The sequence below is a fragment of the Nycticebus coucang genome, chromosome 3, assembly GCF_027406575.1.
Source record: "Nycticebus coucang isolate mNycCou1 chromosome 3, mNycCou1.pri, whole genome shotgun sequence".
NCBI classification, from domain to species: domain Eukaryota; kingdom Metazoa; phylum Chordata; class Mammalia; order Primates; family Lorisidae; genus Nycticebus; species Nycticebus coucang.
In genome coordinates, this window is record NC_069782.1 from 77,746,332 (window position 1) to 77,752,379 (window position 6,048).

At 53.1% G+C, this 6,048-nt stretch overlaps 1 protein-coding gene across 6 annotated transcripts in view; it reads right to left on the reverse strand.

The window, feature by feature from the left end:
• The window catches only part of C3H10orf71 (chromosome 3 C10orf71 homolog), a 60,790-nt gene extending 58,207 nt beyond the window's left edge, over positions 1 to 2,583 (reverse strand). For 3 of the 6 annotated variants that reach the window (XR_008378839.1, XR_008378840.1, XR_008378841.1), the window contains exon 1: positions 2,302 to 2,583. The gene's annotated coding sequence lies outside the window, so the exon portion shown is untranslated. The remainder of the gene's footprint in view (positions 1 to 2,301) is intronic. The other 3 variants (XM_053584277.1, XM_053584284.1, XM_053584276.1) reach the window with 1 other exon arrangement.
• Positions 2,584 to 6,048: the final 3,465 nt, after the last annotated feature.

Consider the following 6,048-nt stretch of genomic DNA (forward strand, 5'->3'; position numbering starts at 1 on the left):
CTGAAAGCCTTCATGGTCCTCAGGAATGACCTGGGGGCTGGCTGGGAAGGACGGCAATGTCTCTAGGCCCGTTTGGAGCTGCAGCACCATGCCCATGTCTCACTTGAGGACTGGCAAGCTTGCCCCAGGCCTGGCTGCACACTCTACCTATGGAGTGCTGGCCGGAGCCACAGCACACAGGCTACTGGCTCAGCCCCTTCTGCAGGGTTTCTTTCCACTCTGTGTCTCCCCGACTGTCAGGGAGCCACAACACACAGGCTACTGGCTCAGCCCCTTCTGCAGGGTTTCTTTCCACTCTGTGTCTCCCCGACTGTCTCCCTGGGAGAGGGTCTGGGATGAGCATTTCCCAAGAGCCTCTTGAGGAGCTGGTGGAGTTTAGGCTGAAGTTGATGGCCGTCCATGCATGTGCACAGGTGGTCACGCTCACGAAAGGAGGGAGTCTCCTTCCAGGTTGAATACCTGGGGACATGGGCCCTCCCTTCCTCCTTCCCTTTGGCCTGCTGGGAAGCCGTGTCTGTCTGTTAGAGAGTGTGAGTGAGTCTGTGTGCATGCACACATGTGTGTCTGAGTTGGAGTGTGTGTGTGTGTGTGTGTGTGTGTGTGTGTGTTGGGGGAGTGGTTGGCCTAGGGTGCTGGGTATGAGATGGGCAGCGTATGAGATGCCCGCTCCTTGTGCTTGGAGGCAGCTGGGTGCTGGGTGGTGGGTGCCAGGACAGGCACCCACAGGTGGATGGCAGAGCTGCTCCAGTTGTATGAGGAAACCCTAACCATCCTGGGGCCCTCCACACTGCAGGCTGAGGGTGTGTCCGGGTCAGCATTGGCGCCTTGGCTTTGAAGTCTGGTGGCTGCAGTTCTCAGAGCTGCCTGTCAAGAACACAAACTGCAGGTGGGGACAAGTCTTGGGAGGGGACATGAGCAGGCTGTTGTAAGAGTTCAGTGTGTACAGTGAGGGCCTGACCTGCAGAAGCAGAGACAGACTCTTCAGAGGGAGCAGAGCAAACATGGGGGCAGAGAATGACTGGCCAGACTCACACCCAGGTGCCCGGAAGGAATGGGGAGGTGGGTGGGCTGGGCACGTGTGTGTGGGCAGCTCAGGAGGATGCCCTCCTTCCTCTCTCTCTGGGGGTGAGGCCCTCAGGAGAGCCCCTCATGCCTCTGTGTGTCTCTGGGTCTGGGACCCTCCCTGTGAGCCAGCTCCTGGTCTGGGGCCTGAGTCACACTGCTGTCCTCATGCAAGGTGGGATGGGGGGCGTGCAAGGAGGGGAGGGAGCCTAATGTTGATTGAGTACTTAGTAGAGGGCAGGTGCCAGATTTCCCATCAACCTACAGCTACCGTGAGACTTCGGGGTGGTTATATCCATTTTAAAGATAAAGAAACTGAGACAATGCCCTCTGGCTCTGTAAGAAGGTAGTTGGGCCTTTTCCATAAATAACCCCTACTAAGTGCAGATTCTGAGAAGGCCATAACTTGACTTCTGCAGGACAGATAAGCCTTGGCAGGTGACTGACGAATACACAGGTTTGGTGTCAGGCTCCAGGCACATAGCTAGAGCCAACTGGGCTGCTGCAGCTTGGGTAGACTTTCTCAAGAAGAGAGGTTGAAAAGAAGTTATCTTCTTATAGGGTTATAGCTTTGGTTATCCTTATTGTCCCATTTTACCTCCAGCAGCTTGGTGAAGCAGGCCTGTTAGCCCCATTTTACAGATAGGAAAACAAGACTCAGAGAGGTGGAGTTACTTGCCCAAGGTCACACAGCTAAGGAGATAATGGAGCTGCGGTTCAAGGCTTGCTGAAGCTTGTCTCTTGTGAACGTGAACAAGCCTGCCATGTTCTTCTTCCTGCCTGAATGACTCAGTTGGAAATGGATGCTTATAGGTTCGTAACGCTCAGTGGCAAGCTCATGATATGGCTACTGATGAGAAGGAGCCCAGGGCCCCAAGCTGGAAGCTGGGCAACAGGCCACTCCGGAGGTGAAGGCGGCTTTCTGCAGCTCTCAGGACCCCCGGGGCAGAGAGCAGGGCATCTCTCAGCATGGAGCTGCAAGGTGGGCTGAATGAGAGGGCCTGTGTGCTGGGATTTCCTTTTATCCCTCTGTGCCCAGCACCAGATGGGCTGAAGTAGACCCCAACTAACTCAGCCACTCATCAGTAGGGTTCCTGTCCCCCAATATCCCTTGCACTGTGTACAGCTTCCTGTCCACTCTCTGTGTGACAGCCAGAGGCTGAGACACCACCTGCTCTGTCCTTCCCACCCAGCCCTGCTGACAGAATGAGAAACAGAGGAGCACAGAGGCCCACTCACCGTGGCAGCGTCCCCCTCGAGGCAGCAGGAGCGTGGCGGGCACAACTGCCCACAGACAGGCAGGGGACCTCCTTGGTGCTCACACTTCCTTTCTTAGGGCAGCAGTGAGGCAGCAGGAAAGAATCTGCTCCCACCCACCCGGGCCTGCCCTTCGCCCACGACATCAGATATGACTTGGACGCCAGCTGGACATTCCTGTGTTAGGCTGCCCAGAAAACGACCATGTCCCCACTGCTCAGAGAGGCCTGAGTGCCCCACTCCACCCCCGCCTTGCTTTCTGGGCATTGCTCTTCACTGCAATGCCCCTGTCCCCTGGGACTGTGTCTGTGACCTTGGTGAAGCCCTCGGCTGACCCCGTGCCCGCCCTTGGCTCTGTTCATTTATAAATAGGCCCATTTCTCATCTTGCTCTGGCCCAGCACTCCACACCCAAGTGGCAGATGCAACTTCGGGATTCCCTTTCCAGCCAAGGGCAGAACAGGACCTGACCAGCTCCTGGGCCTGAGGGATGAGGTCACAAATTCTCCTGCAAATAGCAACTTATGCTCACAGTCAGAAACCCAAGTCCACTTGTGTGTTAGTTACTTTTCTGTGGCTCCCGCAACAAATTATCCAATACTGGGTGGCTTAAAACAATAGGACTTTATTCTCTCGCAGTGCTGGAGGCCAGAAGTCCGAAATCAAGGTTTCATCAGGGTCACACGTCTTCTGAAGGCATCAGGAGCGCATCTTCCTGGCCTCTTTCGGCTGCTGGTGGCCCTGTGTGGCCCTGGCTTGTGGCAGTATTACTCCAATCACTGCCTCTGTGGTTACATTGCCGCCTCCTCTTTTGTCCTCTCAAACATCCCTCTCACTTTTTCTTACACAAGGACACTTGCCATTGCCACCAGGATGGTCTTCTCATCTCAGGATGCTTAATTATACCTGCAAATTACCCTTGCTCCAGATTAAGTCACATTCATAGATTGTGGGCTTTTGGACATGGATACACATTTGGGGGGCCACCGTTCAGGCCACTGCAGTTTGTTTTCATGAATGAAATTTGCCAAGATGGTCATTGACAGGTGGGTCAAACCAGGAAGCCTGAGAAAATAATCTGCCCCAGAGGTAAGCAGAGATTGGGGGTGTCTGCTGCTCTGCCATCTAGGGCATCCCCGGGTGAGGGTGAATCATGCTGAAGGCGACTCTTTAACAGTGAACTAGCACTGACTAATCCCAGGGCTTGGAAGCAGGCTGGGTGTCGCCTTGGGCGCAGCAGCAGATGAATTTGTGGGTCAGTGCGCAGCTATCGGCTGGATTAGTGAATCGTCAATAGATCCGGTTGAACTGAGACAGCTGGAGCGACAGACCACACATGGACGCTTGTGACTTTGGCTTTCGTGGTGACGTGGTGTGATTTCTAGTTTGGCGCTCAGCCATCACGCCACTACAGAGCCAGGGCAGCTGTCCCTGTGTCATGCTCTTGGCCGAGTGAAGATGCCCTGAGTGTGGTCTCCTGGTGCCAGCACTCTGGAGTCACGCAGACCCCCTCGCTCCATCCCCACCATTGCATGTGGTCTGCGGGAACTCGGAGGGGCTCAGATAGTTTTCTTCCCAGTAGAAACTGGTGCAATTGTAACACTCCATGCTCAGTAAGGGCCTGGTCTAGGGCGGTTGTTCTGATCACCCACACAAAACTAGACCTTTGCCCTGTCCCTCCCCCCCTCAGGGTCTCCCCCCCTCCCAAGCGTTCCTGCTGCCTCACCTAGGGCCCTGCAGCAGCGTCTTTACCTCCCTTTCCGCCCCTGTGCTGGCCATGGGCCCATTTCACAAAGTATACTGCCACTGACTGCTCTGATTTGCCACATTCTCTGCCTAAGTGTGCTAATGATTTCTCACCCCTGCTGGATAGAAGTCCCTCAGATCAGCCCTCCCCACGTGGTAGCCTCATATCACTGTCACATCTCCTCTTTCAAGCCATATGTCCCAGCCTCAGGAGTCCTACTCAAGGCTGCCATCTCCCCTCCCACTGTCCCTTGTCCCTCTTTTCTTCCCCCTTCCTCCCCTCCCTTCTGTCCTTCCCTGTGCTCTGTGGCACCTGGCACTTGCAGCCCCACTCACCTCCTCCCCCCACACTGACCACCCTGCCAAGCTGCTGGCACCCCAGGCACTGTGCTAGGTTCTGGGACTTTGCAGCAAACACAGAGCCCCAGACTGTTCTACCAGACAGCAGAGGTCATTGTCCAGAGCAAAGGCTCTGGAGCCAGAGTGTTGGTATTGAACTGCTTGGTGATCCTGGGCAAATCACTTCCCCTCTCTGGGCCTCGTTTTCCTTGGATGTGAAGTTCTTTCTTCTTTGGGTTGCTGTCAGTTAATCCATGTAGAGCACCAAGGATGGTGCTGTGTGTGCTGGGCTTGGGGCAGTGCGAACCCTTTTCACCATGGAGTTTACAGTCCAGTGGGAAGTCAGGCAAGACAAACAATCAGTGACACTCTCTGATGAGGGAATGTGCTGCCATGAGAGCACAAGGAATGACACCTTGCCAGGCGGGGGCACCAGGTGTGGCAACTACCTCCCTTAGGAGGTCACAAGCTGCTCAAGGACAAAGACTATGTCACAGTCATTAATATCATCTAGGGCCTGGCATCAGGTAGGCTTTCAGACTGCTGCTAAAGTCTGCTGAATGAAGGAATGGATGGAAAGACAGGGGGATGGAGGAATGGACAGATAAACGATGGATAGAAGGATGAATGGGTGGTTGGATGGATGAATGGATGAACAGATAGATGGACAGATGTGTAACTGTGATTCTGGGGAAATTAGACATCTAAAGGAAGCCCTACCTAAGTCTCACATCTTATACAAAAATTAACACGAAATGGATCACACATTTCGGATGGATGAATGCGTAAGTGGATGGATGGATGGATGAATGGGGAAGTGGATGGATGGCTGACAGATGGACAGATAGACAGATGGATGAATGAATGGACAAATGGAAGGATGGACAGGTAGATGGATAGACGGATGAACAAATCAATGAATGGATGGCCCATGTGAGGCAAGGGATGGGCTGGCCCTCCCTGGCACTGCTAACAACATGTGTGGCCACATCAGGCTCACTGCTATTGACACATGTGAAGCAGGGGACGGGTTTCTTCTTTTTCCCAGCTCTGTTGGTGAATCAGCTGTGGGAAGAGCCTGCTGACACCCTCAGTCCTTTTCTAGCCTTTATTTCCCATGGGTAATTCTGGGTTTCAGGTGCCTCGTCTGAGATCTATAGTGATGAAAATCCAAGAAACTCACCGTGGTGATTTTCTTTTTTAGGCTCTTATTGCTCTCTGACCTGGACCTGTGGCTGTGGGGTGCCCACAGCTGTCACTGGCTCTCCCTGCATTTCTTTCTTGGGCTTACTCAAGCACACCCGGCACACTATCTTCCTTAGTCTTGGTGACGCTGCATTTCACCTGAACGCATCCTCAGAAAACACAGAAAGGTGCCAGGCAAGTGCACTGTCTGAATTCTGGCGTTTGAATAATGTCTTTATTTTCTTTCACATTCCACTGTTCCTATAGGCATAAAATTTCAGGTTGAAAATCAATTTTTATTGATTGCTTCATAATCTTTTAGCGCCCAGTATGGTTGAGGTATTGTATGGATGGTTTCTCTCCTTTGTAGAGACTCAATTTTGTTTTCTCTTTCTGAAAACTTTAGGTATCCTTGTTTATCCTAGACCTAAGCCACACCATAAATATATATATTTACTCC